This window comes from Propithecus coquereli, unplaced genomic scaffold, assembly GCF_000956105.1.
Source record: "Propithecus coquereli isolate 6110/MARCELLA unplaced genomic scaffold, Pcoq_1.0 Scaffold227, whole genome shotgun sequence".
In the NCBI taxonomy this organism is placed as follows: domain Eukaryota; kingdom Metazoa; phylum Chordata; class Mammalia; order Primates; family Indriidae; genus Propithecus; species Propithecus coquereli.
This window is the reverse complement of record NW_012147808.1, coordinates 2,638,395-2,639,235: the sequence shown is the minus strand read 5'-3', so window position 1 is coordinate 2,639,235 and position 841 is coordinate 2,638,395.

Genomic DNA, 841 nt, shown 5'->3' with positions numbered 1-841 from the left:
AGAGATGGGGTCTCACTCTTGCTCAGGCTGGTCTTGAACTACTGGCCTCAAGCAATCCTCCCACTTAAATTTGGTGTAGTCCCATTTGTCTATTTTTACTTTCGTTGCTTGTGGTGTCATATCCATGAAATCATTGCAAATCCAATGTCATGAAGTTTTTTCCCTATTTTCTTTCTAGGCGTTTTACTGTTTTAGGTCTTACATGTAGGTCGTTTTAACTATTTTTAAGTGTATAATTCAGTGGCATTAATTATATTCAAATGTTATGCAATCATCGACACTGTCTTTCCAAACTTTCATCACCCCAAATAGAAACTCTGTAACCATTAAGCACTAACTCCCCATTTCCCCTTCCCACAGCCTCTGACAATCCTTTGTCTCTATGAATTTGCCTATTATTTCATGTAACCAGAATCATGCAATATTTGTCCTTTTGTATGTGGCTTATTTCACTTAGCATGTTGTTTTCAAAGTCTATGCATGTTGTAGTAGGTATCAGGACCCTCATTACTTCCCTCCCCCTCCCCCGGAGACAGGGTCTTGCTCTGTTGCTAAGGCTGGAGTGTAGTGGTGCAATCATAACTCACTGTGACCTTGAACTCCTGGACTCAAGCAATCCTCCTGCCTTAGCCTCCCTAGTAGTTAGGACTATAGGTTTACACCACCATGCTGGGCTAAATTTTTAAAGTTTTTTTGTAGAGAAGGGGTCTTGCTATGTTGCCCAGACTGATCTTGAACTCCTGGCCTCAAGCAGTTCTCCCACCTTGGCTTCCCTAAGTGCTGGGATTACAGGCATGAGTCACCCTGCTCGGCCCCTCATTCTTTTTTTTTTTTTTTTTTT